Source organism: Rhinopithecus roxellana, chromosome 14 (genome assembly GCF_007565055.1).
Source record: "Rhinopithecus roxellana isolate Shanxi Qingling chromosome 14, ASM756505v1, whole genome shotgun sequence".
Taxonomy (NCBI): Eukaryota; Metazoa; Chordata; class Mammalia; order Primates; family Cercopithecidae; genus Rhinopithecus; species Rhinopithecus roxellana.
The window spans coordinates 8,766,008-8,785,202 of NC_044562.1; positions in this window are offsets into that span (position 1 = coordinate 8,766,008).

Consider the following 19,195-nt stretch of genomic DNA (forward strand, 5'->3'; position numbering starts at 1 on the left):
ACTGAACACTGAAGAGAGACGTGTAACACTGTGAGTTGCATTCACACATCGAAATCAGTTTCTCAGAAGGCTGCTTTCCAGTTTTGATCTGAGGATATTTCCTTTTTCACCATAGCCTTCAATGAGCTCCCAAATATCACTTTGCAGAACACAAGATAACAGAGTTAGCAAACTGTTCTAAGAACGGAAGTTTGGAACTCTTCGTGATGAAGTCACACATCAGAGAGCAATCTCTCAGTAAGCTATTCTCCAGTTATTATCTGAGGATATTTACTTTTTCACCATGGGTCCCTATGGTCTCCCAAATCTCACTTTGCAGATTCCACGAAAAGACTGTTAGCAAGCAGCTTCCTGAGAACTCAGGGGTAACTCTGTGAGAGGAATTCAGAGATCACAAAGAAGTTTCTCAGAAAGCTTCTTTTACGTTTTAAACTGATGATATTTCCTTTATCAGCGTAGGCCTCAATGCGATCCAAAGAAGTCCTTCTCAGGTTCCTCAAAAACAGTGATAATGGACTGCTACATGAATCATAAGTGTAACTCTGTGAGATGAATTCAAACATCACCAAGAAGTTTCTAACAAAGCTTCTTTCTAGTTTTCATCTGAGGATATTTCCTTTGTCACCGCAATCTTCTTTGGGTTGAGAAGTATCCCAGTGCAGATTTCCAGAAAACGGTGTTTGCCAACTGAACACTGAAGAGAAACGTGTAACTCTGGGAGTTGAATTCACACATGGAAATGCAGTTTCACAGAAGGCTTCTTTCCAGTTTTGATGTGAGGATATTTCCTTTTTCACCATATCCTTCAATGCGCTCCTACATATCACTTTGCAGAACACAAGATAACAGAGTTAGCAAACTCTTCCAAGAAGGGAAGGGTGGAACTCTGTGTTATGAAGTCACACTTCAGAAAGCAATCTCTCAGTAAGCTTCTCTGCAGTTATTATCTGAGGATATTTCCCTTTTCACCATGGGCCCCTGTGGGATCCCAATTCTCACTATGCAGATTCCACGAAAAGAGTGTTAGCAAACTGCTTCCTGAGAACTCAGCTGGAACTCTGTGAGAGGAATTCACAGATCACAAAAAAGTTTCTCAGAAAGCTTCATTCACGTTCGGAACCGAAGATATTTCCTTTATCAGCGTAGGCCTCAATGCGATCCAAAGAAGTCCTTCTCAGTTTCCTCAAAAACAATAATAATGCACTGCTGCATGAAACATAAGTGTAACTCTGTGAGATGAATTCACACATCCCCAAGAAGTTTCTACGAAAGCTTCTTTCTACTTTTCATCGAGGATATTTTTTCTGTCACCGCAAGCTTCATTGCGTTCAGAAGCATCCCATTGCAGAGTTCCAGAAAACTGTGTTTGCAAACGGAACACGGAAGAGAAACGTTTATCTCTGTGAGTTGCAATCACACATCGAAACGCAGTTTTTCCCAAGGCTTCTTTCCAGTTTTGATCTCAGGATATTTCCTTTTTCACCATAGCCTTCAATGCATTGCTAAATATCACTTTGCAGAACACAGAATAACAGAGTTTGGAAACAATACCAAGAAGGGAAGGGTGGAACTCTGTGTGGTAAAGACACACATCAGAAAGCAATCTCTCATTAAGATTCTCTCTGGTTATTATCTGAGAATACTCCTTTTTTCACCATGGGCCCCTATGGGCTCCCAAATCTCACTTTGCAGATTCCACGAAAAGAGTGTTAGCAAACTGCTTCCTGAAAACTAAGCTGTAACTCTGTGAATGGAATTCACAGGTCACAGAGAAGTTTCTCAGAACGCCTCTTTCACGTTTTGAACTGATGATATTTCTTTTATCAGCGTAGGCCTCAGTGCGATTCAAAGAAGTCTTTCTCAGATTTCTCAAAAGCAGTGATAATGGACTGCTGCATGAAACATGAGTGTAACTCTGTGAGATGAATTCACACATCACCAAGAAGATTAAAACAAAGCTTCCTTCTTGTTTTCATCTGAGGATATTTCCTTTGTCACCTGCAACCTTCTTTGCATTCACAAGTATCCAAATGCAGATTTCCAGAAACGTGTGTCAGCAAACAGAACACTGAAGAGAAACGTGTAACTCTGTGAGTTTCAATCACATATCGGAATGCAGTTTCACAGAAGGCTTCTTTCCGGTTTGATGTGAGCATATTTCCTTTTTCACCATAGACTTCAATGCGCTCCTAAATGTCACCTTGCAGAACACAAGATACCAGAGTTAGCAAACTGTTCCCAGAAGGGAAGGGTGGAACTCTGTGTGATGAAGTCACACACGAGAAAGAAATCTCTCAGTAAGCTTCTCTCCAGTTATTATCTGAGGATATTTCCTTTTTCACCATGGGCCCCTATGGGCTCCCAAATCTCACTTTGCAGATTCCACGAAAAGAGTGTTAGCAAACTGCTTCCTGAGAACTCAACCGTAACTTTGTGAGATTAATTCTCAGATCTCAAAGAAGTTTCTCAGAAAGCTTCTTTTATGTTTTGAACTGATGATAATTCCTTTATCAGCGTAGGATTCAACGTGATCCAAAGAAGTCCTTCTCAGGTACCTCAAAAACAGTGATAATGGACTGCTGCATGAAACATAAGTGTAACTCTGTGAGATGAATTCACACATCACCAAGAAGTTTCTAAGAAAGCTTCTTTCTAGTTTTCATCTCAGGACATTTCCTTTGTCACCGCAAGCTCCATTGCGTTCAGAAGTATCCCTTTGCAGATTTCCAGAAAACTGTGTTAGCAAACTGAACACTGAAGAGAAAGGTGTAACTCTGGGAGTTGAATTCACACATCGAAATGCAGTTTTTCAGAAGGCTTCTTTCCAGTTTTGACCTGAGGATATGTCCTTTTTCACCATAGCCTTCAAAGAGCTGCCAAGAATCACTTTGCAGAACAAAAGATAAAAGAGTTAGCAAACTGTTCCAAGAAGGGATGTGTGGAAATCAGTGTGATGAAGTCACACATCAGAAAGCAATCTCTCAGTAAGCTTCTCTCTAGTTATTATCTGAGGATATTTCCTTTTTCACCATGGGCCTCTGTGGGCTCCAAAATCTCACATTGCAGTTCCCACGAATAGAGTGTTAGCCAAATGCTTGCTGAGAACCAAGCTGTAACACCGTGAATGGAATTCAAAGAGCACAAAGAAGTTTCTTAGACAGTTTCTCTCACGTTTTCAACAGATGATATTTCCTTTATCAGCGTAGGTCTCAATGCGATCCAAAGAAGTCCATCTCAGGTTCCTCAAAAACAGAGATAATGGACTGCTGCATAAAACATAAGTGTCACTCTGTGAGATGAATTCATACATCACCAAGAAGTTTCTAACAAAGCTTCTTTCTAGTTTTCATCTGAGAATATTTCCTTTGTCACCGTAAGCTTCATTGCGTCCAGAAGTATCCCATTGCTTATTTCCAGAAAACTGTGTTAGCAAACTAAACACTGAAGAGAAACGTGTAACTCGGTGAGTTGCATTCACACATCGAAACGCAGTTTCTCAGAAGGCCTCTTTCAGGTTTGATCTGAGGAAATTTCCTTTTTCACCATAGCCTTCAAAGCGTTCCTAAATATCTCTTTGCAGAACACAAAATAACAGAGTTAGCCAACTCTTCCAGGAAGGGAAGGGTGGAATTCAGTGTGATGATGTCTTCCATCAGAAAGGAGTCTCTCAGTAAGCTTCTCTCTAATTATTACCTGATTATATTTCCTTTTTCACCTTGGACCCCTGTGGGCTCCCAAATCTCACTTTGCAGATTCCACGAAAATGGTGTTAGCAAACTGCTTCCGGAGAACTAAGCTGTAACTCTGTGAGAGGGATTCACAGACCACAAAGAAGTTTCCCAGAAAGCTTTTATCACGTTTTGAACTGTTGATATTTCCTTTGTCAGCGTAGACCACAAGGCGATCCAAAGAAGTCCTCTGTGGTTCCTCAAAAACAGTGATATTGGACTGCTGCATGAAAGATAATTGCAACTCTGTGAGATGAATTCACACATGACCAAAAAGTTTCTAACAAAGCTTCTTTCTAGTTTTCATCTGAGGATATTTCCATTGTCACCACAAGCTCCATTGCGTTCACAAGTATCCCATTGCAGATTTCCAGAAAACTGTGTTAGCAAACTGAAAACTGAAGAGAAACGTGTATCTCTGTGAGTTGCATTCACACATCGAAACGCAGTTTCTCAGAAGGCTTCTTTCCAGTTTTGATCTCAGGACATTTCCTTTTTCACCATACACCTCAAAGAGCTCCCAAATGTCACTTTGCAGAACACAAGATAAGAGAGTTAGCAAACTGTTGCAAGAAGGGAAGGGTGGAACTCTGTGTGATGAATTCGCACTTTAGAAAACAATCCCTCAGTAAGCTTCTCTCCAGTTATTATCTGAGGATATTTCATTTTTCACCATGGGCCCCTATGGGCTTCCAAATCTCACTTTGCAGATTCCACGAAAAGAGTGATAGCAAACTGCTTCCTGAGAACTAAGCTGTAACTCTGTGAATGGAATTCACAGATCACAAAGAAGTTTCTCTGAAAGCTTCGTTCACCCTTTGACCTGATGATATTTCCTTTATCAGTGTAGACCTCAATGAGATCCAAAGAAGTCCTTCTCAGTTTCCTCAAAAACAGTGATAATAGACTGCTGCATGAAACATTACAGTAACTCTGTGAGATGAATTCACACTTCACCAAGAAGTTTCCAGGAAAGCTTCTTTCCTGTTTTCATCTGAGGATATTTCCTTTGTCACCGCAAGCTTCATGGCGTTCAGAAGTATCCCATTGCAGATTTACAGAAAACTGTGTTAGCAAACTGAACACTGAAGAGAAACTTGTAACTCTGGGAGTTGAATTCACACATCAAAATGTACTTTCTCAGAACGCTTCTTTCCAGTTTTGAACGGAGGATATTTCCATTTTCACCATAGCCTTCAAAGCGCTCCTACATATCACTTTGTAGAACACAAAATAACAGAGTTAGGAAACTGTTCCAAGATGGGATGGGTGGAATTCTGTGTGATGAAATCACACACCAGAAAGCAATCTCTCAGTAAGCTTCTCTCCAGTTATTATCTGAGGATATTTCCTTTTTCACCAGGGGCCCCTTTGGGCTTCCAAATCTCACTTGGCATTTCTACGAAAAGAGTGTTAGCAAACTGCTTCCTGAGAACTCAGCAGTAAGTCTGCGGGAGGATTTCACAGATCAGAAAGAAGTATCTCAGAAAGCTTCTTCCACGTTTTGAGCTGATGATATTTCCTTTATCAGCGTAGGCCTCAATGCGATCCAAAGAAGTACTCTCAGGTTCCTCAAAAACAGTGATAATGGACTGCTGAATGTAATATAATTGTAATTCTGTGAGATGAATTCACACATCACGAAGAAGTTTAAAACAAAGCTTCTTTCTGGCTTTCTTCTGAGGATATTTCCTTTGTCACCGCAAGCTTCATTGCGTTCAGAGGTATCCCATTGCAGATTCCCAAAACACTGTGTTAGCAAACTGAACACTGAAGAGAAATATGTATCTGTGGGAGTTGCATTCACACATCGAAATGCAGTTTCTCAGAAGGCTTCTTTCCAGTTTTGATCTGAGGATATTTCCTTTTCCACCATAGCCTTCAATGCTTTCCTAAATATCACTTTGCAGGACACAAGATAACAGAGTTAACAAACTGTTCCAAGAAGGGAAGGGTGGAACTCTGTGTCATGAAGTCACGTACGACAAAGCAATCTCTCAGTAAGCTTCTTTCTTGTCATTATCTGAGAATATTTCCTTTTTCACCATAGGCCATATGGGCTCCCAAATCTCACTTTGCAGACCACGAAAATAGTGTTAGCAAACTGCTTCCTGAGAACTCAGCTGTAACTCTGTGAATGGAATTCACAGATCATAAAGAAGTTTCTCTGAAAGCTTCTTTCACGTTTTGAACTGAGGATATTTCCTTTTTCAGCGTAGGCCTCAATCCGATCCAAAGAAGTCCTCTCAGGTGCCTCAAAAGCAGTGATAATGGACCTCTGCATGAAACATAAGTGTAACTCTGTGAAACGAATTCACACATCACCAAGAAGTTTCTAACAAAGCTTCTTTCTATTTTTCATCTGGGGATTTTTCCTTTGTTACCGCAAGCTTCATTGCGTTCACAAGTATCCCAATGAAGACTTCCAGAAAACTGTGTTAGCAAACTGAACACTGAAGAGAAACATGTAACACTGTGAGTTGCATTCACACATCGAAATGCAGTTTCTAAGAAGGCTTCTTTACAGTTTGATATGAGGACATTTCCTTTTTCACCATAGCCCTGAATGAGCGCCCAAATATCACTATGCAGAACACAAGATAACAGAGTTAGCAAACTGTTCCAAGAAGGGAAGGTTGGAACTCTGTGTGATGACGTCACACATCGGAAAGTAATCTCTCAGTAAGCTTCTTTCTAGTTATTATCTGAGGATATTTCCTTTCTCACCATGGAACCCTATGGGCTCCCAAATCTCACTTTGCAGATTCCCCGAAAAGAGTGTTAGCAAACTGCTTCCTGAGAACTAAGCTGTAACTCTGTGAATGGAATTCACAGTTCACAAAGAAGTTTCCCAAAAGCTTCTTTCAGGTTTTGAACTGATGATATTTCCTTTATCAGCGTAGGCCTCAATGCGATCCAAAGAAGTCCTTCTCACGTTTCTCAAAAACAGTGATAATGGACTGCCGCAAGAGACATAAGTGTAACTCTGTGACATGAATTCACACATCACCAAGAAGTTTCTAACAAAGCTTCCTTCTAGTTTTCATCTGAGGATATTTCCTTTGTCACCGAAACCTTCATTGCGTTCACAAGAATCCCATTACAGATTTCCAGAAAACTGTGTTAACAAACTGAACACTGAAGAGAATCGCGTAACTCTGTGAGTTGCATTCACACATTGAAATGCAGTTTCTCAGAAGTCTTCTTTGCAGTTTTGTTCTGAGGACATTTCCTTTTTCACCATAGCCCTCAATGAGCTCACAAATATCACTTTGCAGAACACAAGGTAACAGAGTTAACAAACTGTTCCAAGAAGAGAAGGGTAGAACTCTGTGTGATGAAGTCACACATCAGAAAGCAATCTCTCAGTAAGCTTCTCTCTAGTTATTAACTGAGGATATGTCCTTTTTCACCATGGGCCCCTATGGGCTCCCAAATCTCACTTTGCAGATTCCAGGAAAAGAGTGTTAGCAAACTCTTACCGAGAACTCAGCTATAACTCTGTGAATGGAATTCACAGACCACAAAGTAGTTTCTCCGAAAGCCTCTTTCACGTTTTGACCTGATGATATTGCCTTTATAGGCGTAGGCCTAAATGCGATCCAAAGAAGTCCTTCTCAGGTTCCTCAAAACAGTGATAATGGACAGCAGCATGAAACATAACTGTAACTCAGTGAGATGAATTCAAACATCACCAAGAAGTTTCTACGAAAGCTTCTTTCTAGTTTTAATCTGAGGACATTTCCTTTGTCACCGCGAGCTTCATTGCGTTAAGAAGTATCCCGTTCGAGAATTCCAAAAAACTGTGTTAACAAATTGAACACTGAAGAGAAACGTGTAACTCTGTGAGTTGCATTCACACATCGAAATGCAGTTTCTCAGAATGCTTCTTTAGAGTTTTGATCTGAGGATAATTCCTTTTTCACCATAGCCTTCAATGCCCTCCTAAATATCACTTTGCAGAACACAAGATAACAGGATTAGCAAACTGTACCAAGAACGGAAGGGTGGAACTCTGTGTGATGAAGTCACATTTCAGAAAGCAATCTCTCTGTAACCTTCACTCCAGTTATTATCTGAGGATATTTCCTTTTTCACCATGGGCTCCAATTGCCTCCCAAATCTCACTTAGCAGATTCCACGAAAAGTGTGTTAGCAATCTATATCCTGAGAAGTCTGCTGTTACTCTGTGAGAGGAATTCACAGATCACAAAGAAGTTTCTCAGAAAGCTTCTTTCACGTTTTGAACTGATGATATTTCCTTTATCAGCGTAGGCCTCAATGCGATCCAAAGAAGTCCTTCTCAGGTTTCTCAAAACCAGTGATAATGGACCGCTGCATGAAACATCAGTGTAAATCTGTGAGATGAATTCATACATCACCAAGAAGTTTCTTCGTAAGCTTCTTTGTACTTTTCTTCTGAGGATATTTCCTTTGTCACCACAAGCTTCATTGCATTCAGAAGTATCCCATTTTGCAGATTTCCAGAAAACTGTTTTAGCAAACTGAACACTGAAGAGAAACGTGTAACCCTGGGAGTTGAATTCACACATAGAAATGCAGTTTTTCAGAAGGCTTCCTTCCACTTTTGTTTGGAGGATATTTCCTTTTTCACCATAGCCTTCAATGAGCTCCTAAATATCACTTTGCAGAACACAAGATAACAGAATTAGAAAACTGTTCCAAGAACGGAAGGGTGGAACTTTGCGTGAGGAAGTCACACATCAGAAAGCAATCTGTCAGTGAGCTTCTCTCTAGTTATTATATGAGGATATTTCCTTGTTCACTATGGGCCCCTATGGGCTCCCAAATCTCACTCTGCGGATTCCAACAAAAGAGTGTCAGCGGGGGCGGAGCAAGATGACCGAATAGGAACAGCTCCAGTCTCCAACTCCCAGAGCGAGCGACACAGAAGACCGGTGATTTCTGCATTTTCAACTGAGGTACTGGGGTCATCTCACTAGGGAGTGCCGGACAATCGGTGCTGGTCAGCTGCTGCAGCCTGACCAGCGAGAGCTGAAGCAGGGCGAGGCATCACCTCACCTGGAAGCGCAAGGGGGAAGGGGATCCGTTTTCCTAGCCAGGGGAACTGAGACACACAACACCTGGAAAATCGGGTAACTCCCACCCCAATACTGCGCTGTAAGCATACAGGCACACCAGGAGAATATATCCCAATCCTGGCCGGGAGGGTCCCACGCCCACGAAGCCTCCCTCACTGCTAACACAGCAGTCTGCCGCGATCTATCCGCAAGGCAGCAGCGAGGCTGGGGGAGGGGCGCCCGCCATTGCTGAGGCTTAAGTAGGTAAACAAAGCCGCTGGGAAACTCGAACTGGGTGGAGCTCACAGCAGCTCAAGGAAGCCTGCCTGTCTCTGAAGTCTCCATCTCTGGGGACAGCGCACAGCTGAAGACCAACAGGGGAAGTAGCGGGAGCTGGTGCAGACGCGAACGACTCTGTCTGACAGGTTTGGGGAGAGCCGTGGATCTCCCAACGCGGAGGTTGAGATCTGAGAACGGACAGACTGCCTGCTCAGGTGTATCTCTGACCCCTGAGTAGGCTAGCTGGGAGAAATCCCCCACTAGGGGCAGTCTGACACCCCACACCTCACAGGGTGGAGTACACCCCTGAGAGGAAACTTCCAAAGGAAGAATCAGACAGCTACACTCGCTGTTCAGCAATATTCTATCTTCGGCAACCTCTGCTGCTGATATCCAGGCAAACAGGGTCTGAAGTGGACCTCAAGCAATCTCCAACAGACCAACAGACAGTCCTTCTGACTGTCAGAAGGAAAACTATCAAACAGGAAGGACACCTATACCAAAACCCCATCAGTACGTCACCACCATCAAAGACCAGAGACAGATAAAACCACAAAGATGGGGAAGAAGCAGGGCAGAAAAGCTGGAAATTCAAAAAATAAGAGCGCATCTCCCCCTGCGAAGGAGTGCAGCCCATCGCCAGCAACGGATCAAAGCTGGTCAGAGAATGACTTGGACGAGAGAAGAGAAGGAGGCTTCAGTCCATCAAACTTCTCAGAGCTAAAGGAGGAATTACGTACCCAGCGCAAAGAAACTAAAAATCTTGAAAAAAGAGTGGAAGAATTGACAGCTAGACTAATTAATGCAGAGAAGATCATAAACGAAATGACAGAGATGAAAACCATGACACGAGAAATACGTGACAAATGCACAAGCTTCAGTAACCGACTCGATCAACTGGAAGAAAGAGTATCAGCGATTGAAGATCAAATGAATGAAACGAAGCGAGAAGAGAAACCAAAAGAAAAAAGAAGAAAAAGAAATGAGCAAAGCCTGCAAGAAGTATGGGATTACGTAAAAAGACCAAATCTACGTCTGATTGGGGTGCCTGAAAGTGAGGGGGAAAATGGAACCAAGTTGGAAAACACTCTTCAGGATATCATCCAGGAGAACTTCCCCAACCTGGTAGGGCAGGACAACATTCAAATTCAGGAAATACAGAGAACGCCACAAAGATACTCCTCCAGAAGAGCAACTCCAAGACACATCATTGCCAGATTCACCAAAGTTGAAATGAAGGAAAAAATCTTAAGGGCAGCCAGAGAGAAAGGTCGGGTAACCCACAAAGGGAAGCCCATCAGACTAACAGCAGATCTCTCGGCAGAAACTCTACAAGCCAGAAGAGAGTGGGGGCCAATATTCAACGTTCTTCAAGAAAAGAATTTTCAACCCAGAATTTCATATCCAGCCAAACTAAGTTTCATAAGTGAAGGAGAAATAAAATCCTTTACAGATAAGCAAATGCTTAGAGATTTTGTCACCACCAGGCCTGCCTTACAAGAGACCCTGAAGGAAGCCCTAAACATGGAAAGGAGCCAACAGACACATGAAAAAATGCTCATCATCACTCCCCATCAGAGAAATGGAAATCAAAACCACAATGAGATACCATCTCACACCAGTTAGAACGGCAATCATTAAGAAGTCAGGAAACAACAGGTGTTGGAGAGGATGTGGAGAAATAGGAACACTTTTACACTGTTGGTGGGATTGTAAACTAGTTCAACCATTATGGAAAACAGTATGGCAATTCCTCAAGGATCTAGAACTAGATGTACCATATGACCCAGCCATCCCACTACTGGGTATATACCCAAAGGATTATAAATTATTCTACTACAAAGACACATGTACACGTATGTTTATTGCGGCACTATTCACAATAGCAAAGACGTGGAATCAACTGAGATGTCCATCTGTGACAGACTGGATTAAGAAAATGTGGCACATATACACCATGGAATACTATGCAGCCATAAAAAATGATGAGTTTGCGTCCTTTGTAGGGACATGGATGCAGCTGGAAACCATCATTCTTAGCAAACTATCACAAGAACAGAAAACCAAACACCGCATGTTCTCACTCATAGGTGGGAACTGAACAATGAGATCACTTGGACTCGGGAAGGGGAACATCACGCACTGGGGCCTATCATGGGGAGGGGGGAGGGGGGAGGAGGGAGGGCTTGCATTGGGGAGTTATACAAGATATAAATGATGAATTGATGGGTGCTGACGAGTTGATGGGTGCAGCACACCAACATGGCATAAGTATACATATGTAACAAACCTGCACGTTATGCACATGTACCCTAGAACTTAAAGTATAATAAAAAAAAAAAAGAGTGTTAGCAAACTTTTTCCTGAGAACTAAGCTGTAAATCTGTGAATGGAATTCACAGATCACAAAGAAGTTTTTCAGAAAGCTTCTGTCACATTTTGAATTGATGATATTTCCTTTATCAGCGTAGGCCACAATGCGATCCAAACAATGCCTTCTCAGGTTCCTCAAAAACAGTGATAAATGACTGCTGCATGAAACATAAGTGTAACTCTGTGAGATGAATTCACACATCACCAAGAAGTTTCTAAGAAAGCTTATTTCTAGTTTTCTTCTGAGGATATGTCCTTTGTCACCGCAAGCTTCATTGCGTTCACAAGAATCCCATTGCAGAATTCCATAAAACTGTGTAAGCAAACTGAACACTGAGGAGAAACGTGTAACACAGGGAGTTGCATTCACACATCAAAATGCAGTTTCTCAGAGTTCTTCTTTCCAGTTTTGATGTGAGGATATGTCGTTTTCCACCATAGCCCTCAATGAGCTCCGAAACATCACTTTGCAGAACACAGGATAACAGAGTTAGCAAACCGTATCAAGAAGGGAAGGGTGGATCTCTGTGTCATGAAGTCATACATCGGGAAGCAAACTCTCAATAAGCTTCTCTCTAGTTATTATCTGAGGATATTTCTTTTTTCACCAAGGGCCACTATGGGCTCCCAAATCTCACTTTGCAGATTCCACGAAAAGTGTCTTAGCAAACTGCTTCCTGAGAACTAAGCTGTAACTTTGTGAGAGGAATTCACAGATCACAAAAAAGTTTCCCAGAAAGCTTTTTTACGTTTTGAACTGATGATATTTCCTTTATCACCGTAGGCCACATTGCTATCCAAAGTAGTCCTCTCAGGTTCCTCAAAAACAGTGATATTGGACTGCTGCAAGAAACATACGTGTAACTCAGTGAGAATGAATTCACACATCACCAAGAAGTTTCTAACAAAGCTTCTTTATAGTTTTCATCTGAGGATATTTCCTTTGTCACCGCAAGCTTCATTGCGTTCAAAAGTATCCCAATGCAGATTTCCAGAAAACTGTGTTAGCAAACTGAACACTGAAGAGAAACGTGTAACTCTGTGAGTTGCATTCACACATCGAAATGCAGTATCCTAGAAGGTTTCTTTCCAATTTTTGATCAGAGGATATTTCCTTTTTCACCGTAGCACTCAATGAGCTCCCAAATATCACTTTGCAGAACACAAGATAACAGAGTTAGTAAACTGTTCCAAAAAGGGAAGGGTGGAACTCTGTGTGATGAAGTCACACTGCAGAAAGCAATCTCTGAGTAAGCTTCTCTCCAGTTATTATCTGAGCATATTTCCTTTTTCACCATGGGCCCCTATGGGCTCCCAAATCTCTCTTTGCAGATTCCACGAAAAGAGTGTTAGCAAACTGCTTCCTGAGAACTCAGCTGTAACTATGTGAGAGGAATTCACAGACCAGAAAGAAGTTTCTCCGAAAGTTTCTTTCACTTTTGGAACCGATGATATTTCCTTTCTCAGTATTGGCCTCAATGCAATCCAAAGAAGTCCTTCTCAGGTTCCTCAAAAACTGTGAAAATGGACTGCCACATGAAACATAAGTGTAACTCTGTGAGATGAATTCACATATCAGCAAGAAGTTTCTATGAACGCTTCATGTTAGTTTTCATCTGAGGATATTTTCTTTGCAACCGCAAGCTTCATTGCGTTCTCAAGTATCCCATTGCAGGTTTCCAGAGAACTGTTTTAGCAAACTGAACACTGAAGAGAAAAGTGTAACTCTGTGAGTTGCATTCACAGATAGAAATGCAGTTTCTCAGAAGTCATCTTTTCAGTTTTGATCTGAGAACATTTCTTTTTTCACCATAGCCCTCAATGGGCTCCCAAATGTCACTTTGCAGAACACAAGATAACAGAGTTAGCAAACTGTTCCAAGAAGGGAAAGGTGGAACTTTGTGTGATGAAGTCACACATCAGAAAGCAAACTCTCAGCAAGCTTCTCTCTAGTTATTATCTGAGGATATTTCCTTTTTCATCATGGGCCCCTTTGGGGTCCCAAATCTCACATTGCAGATTCCACGCAAAGAGTGTTAGCAAACTGCTTCCTGAGAACTAAGCTGTAACTCTGTGAGAGGAATTCACAGTTCACATAGAAGTTTCTCAGAAAGCTTCTTGCACGTTTTCAAATAATGATATTTCTTTTATCAGCATAGGCCTCAATGCGATCAAAAGAAGTCCTCTCCGGTTCCACAAAAACAGTGATAATGGACTGCTGCATGAAACATAAGTGTAACTCTGTGGGATGAATTCACACATCACCAAGATGTTTCTAACGAAGTTTCTTTCTAGTTTTCATCTCAGGATATTCCCTTTGTCACCACAAGCTTCATTGCGTTCACCAGTATCCCATTACACATTTCCAGAAAACTGTGTTAGGAAACTGAACACTGAAGAGAAACGTGTAACTCTGTGAGTTGCATTCACACATCGAAATGCAGTTTCACAGAAGGCTTCTTTCCAGTTTTGATCTGAGAATATTTCCTTTTTCACCATAGCCCTCAATGAGCTCCCAAATATCACTTTGCAAAACAAAAGATAGCAGAGTTAGCAAAATGTTCCAAGAACGGAAGGGTGGAACTCTGTGTCATGAAGTCACACATAAGAAAGCAATCTCTCAGTAAGCTTCTCTCCAGTTCTTACCTGAGGATATTTCCTTTTTCACCATAGGCCCCTATGGGCTCCCAAATCGCACTTTGCAGATTCCACGAAAAGAGTGTTACCAAACTGCTTCCTGAGCACTCAGCTGTACCACTGTGAGAGGAATTCACAGATCACAAAGAAGTTTCTCAGAAAGCTTCTTTCACGTTTTGAACTGATGATATTTCCTTTATCTGCATAGGCCTCAATGCGATCAAAAGAAGACCTCTCAGGTTCCTCAAAAACAGTGATAATGGACTGCTGCATGATACATAAGTGTAACTCTGTGAGAGGAATTCACACATCACCAAGAGGTTTCTAAGAAAGTTTCTTTCTAGTTTTCATCTGAGGATATACCCTTGTCACCGCAAGCTTCATTGCGTTCACAAGTATCCCATTGCAGATTTCCAGAAAACTGTGTTAGCAAACTGAACACTGAAGAGAAACGTGTAACTCTGTCAATTGCTTTCACACATCTAAATGCAGTTTCTCTGAAGGCTTCCTTCCAGTTTTGATCTGAGGATATTTCCTTTTTCACCATAGCCTTCCATGCCCTCCTAAATATCACTTTGCAGAACACAAGATGACAGTGTTAGCAAACTGTTCCAAGAAGGGAAGGTTGGAAGTCTATGTGATGAAGTCACACATCAGAAAGCAATCTCTCAGTAACCTTCTCTCTAGTTATTATCTGAGGATATTTCCTTTTTCACCATAGGCCCCTATGGGCTCCCAAATCGCACTTTGCAGATTCCACGAAAAAAGTGTTACCAAAGTGCTTCCTGAGCACTCAGCTGTACCACTGTGAGATGAATTCACAGATCACAAAGGAGTTTTTCAGAAAGTTTCTTTCACGTTTTGAACTGATGATATATCCTTTATGAGCTCAGGCCTCAATGCGATCCAAAGAAGGCCTTCTCGGTTTCCTCAAAAACAGTGTTATTAGACTACTGCATGAAACATAAGTGTAACTCTGTGAGATGAATTCACACATCACCTAGATTTTTCTAACAAAGCTTGTTTCTAGTTTCATCTGAGGATATTTCCTTTGTCTCCGCAAGCTTCTTTGCGTTCCCCAGTATCCCAATGCAGATTACCTGAAAACTGTGTTAGCAAACTGAACACTGAAGAGAAACGTGTAACTCTGTGATTACACTCACACATCCAAATGCCGTTTCTCAGAAGGCTTCTTTCCAGTTTTTATCTGAGGATAATTCCTTTATCAGCATAGCCCTCATTGAGCTCCCAAATATCACTTGCAGAACACAAGATAACAGAGTTAGCAATCTGTTCCAAGAAAGGATGGGTGGAACTCTGTGTGATGAAGTCACACACAAGAAAGCAATCTCTCAGTAAGCGTCCCTCCAGTTATTATCTGAGGATATTTCCTTTTTCACCATGGGACCCTCTGGGCTCCCATATCTCACTTGGCAGATTCCACGAAAAGAGTGTTAGCAAACTGTTCCAGAGAACTCAGCTATAACACTGTGAGAGGATATCACAGATAACAAAAAAGTTTCTCAGAAACCTTCTTTCACGTTTTGAACTGATATTTCCTTTATCAGCGTAAGCCTCAATGCGATCCAAAGAAGTCCTTCTCAGGTTCCTCAAAAACTGTGATAATGGACTGCTGCATGAAACATAACTGTAACTCTGTGAGGTGAATTCACACATCACCTAGAATTTTCTAACAAAGCTTCTTTCTAGTTTTCATCTGAGGATGTTACCTTTGTCACGGAAAGCTTCATTGCGTTCAGAATTATCCCATTGCAGATTTTCAGAAAACTGTGTTTGCAAACTGAACACTGAAGAGAAACGTGTAACTCTGTGAGTTGCATTCACACATCGAAATGCCGTTTCTCAGAAGGTTTTCTTTCCAGTTTTGATCTGAGGATATTTCCTTTTTCACCGTAGCCCTCAATGAGCTCCCAAATATCACTTTGCAGAACACAAGATAACAGAGTTAGCGAACTGTTCCAAGAAGGGAAGGGTGGAACTCTGTGTGATGAAGTCACTCAACAGAACGCAATCTCTCAGTAAGCTTCTCTCCAGTTATTATCTGAGGATATTTCCTTTTTCACCATGGGCCCCTATGGGCTCTCAAATCTCACTTTACAGATTCCACGAAAAGAGTGTTAGCAAACTGCTTCCTGAGAACTCAGCTGCAACTCTGTGAGAGCAATTCACAGATCACAAAGCAGTTTCTCAGAAAGCTTCTTTCACGTTTTGAACTGATGATATTACCTTCATCAGCGTAGGCCTCAATGCGATTCAAAGTAGTCCACTCCGGTTCCTCAAAAACAGTGATAATGGACTCCTGCATGAAACATAAGTGTGACTCTGTGAGATGAATTCAAACATCACCAAGAAGTTTCTAGCAAAGCTTCTTTTTAGTTTCCATCTCAGTATATTTCCTTTGTCACCGCAAGCTTCATTGCGTTAAGAAGTATCCCATTGCAGATTTCCAGAAAACTGTGTTATCAAACTGAACACTGATGAGAAACGTGTAACTCTGGGAGTTGAATTCACACATCGAAAATGCAGTTTCTCAGAAGGCTTCATTCTATTTTCGATCTGAAGTTATTTCCTTTTCCACCATAGCCCTCAATGGGCTCCCAAATATCACTTTGCAGAACACAGGATAACAGAGTTAGCAAACTGTTCCAAGAAGGGAAGGTTGTAACTCTGTGTGGTGAAGTCCCACATCAGAAAAAAATCTCTCAGTAATCTTCTCTCTAGTTATTATCTGAGGATTTTTCCTTTTTCACCATGGGCCCCTATGGGCTCCCAAATCTCACGTTGCAGATTTCACGAAAAGAGTGTTAGCAAACTGCTTCCTGAGAAGTAAGCTATAACTCTGTGAGACGGATTCATAGATCACAAAAAAGTATCACAGAAAACTTCTTTCACGTTTTGAACTGATGATATTTCCTTTATCAGCGTAGGCCTCAATGCGATCCAAAGAAGTCCTTCTCAGGTTCCTCAAAAAGAGTGATAATGGACTGCTGCATGAAACATAAGTGTAACTCTGTGAGATGAATTCACACATCACCTAGATTTTTCTAACAAAGCTTGTTTCTAGTTTCATCTGAGGATATTTCCTTTGTCTCCGCAAGCTTCTTTACGTTCACAAGTATCCCAATGCAGATTACCTGAAAACTGTGTTAGCAAACTGAACACTGAAGAGAAACGTGTAACTCTGTGATTACACTCACACATCCAAATGCCGTTTCTCAGAAGGCTTCTTTCCAGTTTTTATCTGAGGATAATTCCTTTATCAGCATAGCCCTCATTGAGCTCCCAAATATCACTTGCAGAACACAAGATAACAGAGTTAGCAATCTGTTCCAAGAAAGGATGGGTGGAACTCTGTGTGATGAAGTCACACACAAGAAAGCAATCTCTCAGTAAGCGTCCCTCCAGTTATTATCTGAGGATATTTCCTTTTTCACCATGGGACCCTCTGGGCTCCCATATCTCACTTGGCAGATTCCACGAAAAGAGTGTTAGCAAACTGTTCCAGAGAACTCAGGTATAACACTGTGAGAGGATATCACAGATAACAAAAAAGTTTCTCAGAAACCTTCTTTCACGTTTTGAACTGATATTTCCTTTATCAGCGTAAGCCTCAATGGGATCCAAAGAAGTCCTTCTCAGGTTCCTCAAAAACTGTGATAATGGACTGCTGCATGAAACATAACTGTACCTCTGTGAGGTGAATTCACACATCACCAAGAATTTTCTAACAAAGCTTCTTTCTAGTTTTCATCTGAGGATGTTACCTTTGTCACGGAAAGCTTCATTGCGTTCAGAATTATCCCATTGCAGATTTTCAGAAAACTGTGTTTGCAAACTGAACACTGAAGAGAAACGTGTAACTCTGTGAGTTGCATTCTCACATCTTAATGCAGTTTCTCAGAAGTCTTCTTTCCAGTTTTTATCTGAGGATATTTCCTTTTTAGCCATAGAATTCTATGTGCTCCTCAATATCTCTTTGCAGAACAGAAGATAACAGAGTTAGCAAACTGTTCCAATAAGGTAAGGGTGGAACTTTGTGTGATGAAGTCACACATCAGAAAGCAATCTCTCAGTAAATTTCTCTCTAGTTATTACCTGTGGATATTTCCTTTTTCACCATGGGCCGCCAGGGGCTTCCAAATCTCACTTTGCAGATACCACAAAAAGAGTTTTAGCAAACTGCTTCCTGAGAAGTAAGATGTAACTCTGTGAGAGGAATTCATAGATCACAAAGAAGTTTCTCAGAAAGCTTCTTTCACCCTTTGAACTGATGATATATCCTTTATCAGCACAGGCCTCAAAGCGATCCAAAGAAGTCCACCTTAGTTTTCTCAAAAACAGTGTTATAAGACTACTGCATGAAACATAAGTGTAACTCTGTGAGATGAATTCACACATCACTAAGAAGTTTCTAACAAAGCTTCTTTCTAGTTTTCATCTGAGGATATTAACTTTGTTACCGCAAGCTTCATTGCATTCGCAAGTATCCCATTGCAGATTTCCAGAAAACTGTGTTAGCAAACTGAACAATGAAGAGAAACGTGTAACTCTGTGAGTTGCATTCTCACATCGAAATGCAGTTTCTCAGAAGTCTTCTTTCCAGTTTTTATCTGAGAATATTTCCTTTTTAGCCATAGCCTTCAATGTGCTCCTCAATATCACTTTGCAGAACACAAGATAACAGAGTAAGCAAACTGTTCCAAAAAGGGAAGGGTGGAACTCTGTGTGATGAAGTCACACATCAGAAAGCAATCTTTCAGTGCGTTTCTCTCCAGTTATTATCTGAGCGTATTTCCTTTTTCACCATGGGCCCCTATGGGCTCTCATATCTCACTTTGCAGATTCCACGAAAAGAGTGCTAGCAAACTGCTTCCTGAGAACTCAGCTGCAACTCTGTGAGAGCAATTCACAGATCACAAAGCAGTTTCTCAGAAAGCTTCTTTCACGTTTTGAACTGATGATATTACCTTCATCAGCGTAGGCCTCAATGCGATTCAAAGTAGTCCACTCCGGTTCCTCAAAAACAGTGATAATGGACTCCTGCATGAAACATAAGTGTGACTCTGTGAGATGAATTCAAACATCACCAAGAAGTTTCTAGCAAAGCTTCTTTTT